This window comes from Dipodomys ordii, unplaced genomic scaffold (assembly GCF_000151885.1).
Source record: "Dipodomys ordii isolate 6190 unplaced genomic scaffold, Dord_2.0 Scaffold64, whole genome shotgun sequence".
NCBI classification, from domain to species: domain Eukaryota; kingdom Metazoa; phylum Chordata; class Mammalia; order Rodentia; family Heteromyidae; genus Dipodomys; species Dipodomys ordii.
In genome coordinates, this window is record NW_012267280.1 from 5,175,178 (window position 1) to 5,175,665 (window position 488).

Genomic DNA, 488 nt, shown 5'->3' on the forward strand with positions numbered 1-488 from the left:
CTCTGTAACCCAGAGCAACCAACAAGCACCAGTTCTGCGCACCGCCCTACCTCTCTATGCGTTTGGGGGGAGCTTGGAATTCCTGGAAGAAATTTCTGGCACATCCTGCGGGGCTGGGCCAGACAGCCGGGGAGGGAGGGCTGAGGCACTGGTCCCAAAAGCACAGTTCAGTTTGACTCAGCGCCCTCCTCAGCTTCGTTGCCACTTCACCCCCACCCAGCCGTCCAGCCGCCCGCTCTGGCCCCTCCCTGACAGGTTAGCGCTCTCGACTTAGGCACGTCGCCACCTCCATCCTCCTGGGGACTCACCTGACCGCCTCACAGCCACCGCCGTGATCCTGGCACTCCCGGTTCCCGCCTTGCCAGTTTCCCGTCACCCTCCTTGGCCGTCGCCCTGCGGAGGGACACGCCTGCGGAAGGACAAGTCGAAAGCCACGCCCCTGCCGCACCCGCGGGCCGGACCTACTTCCTATACAGGACCCCCCCCCC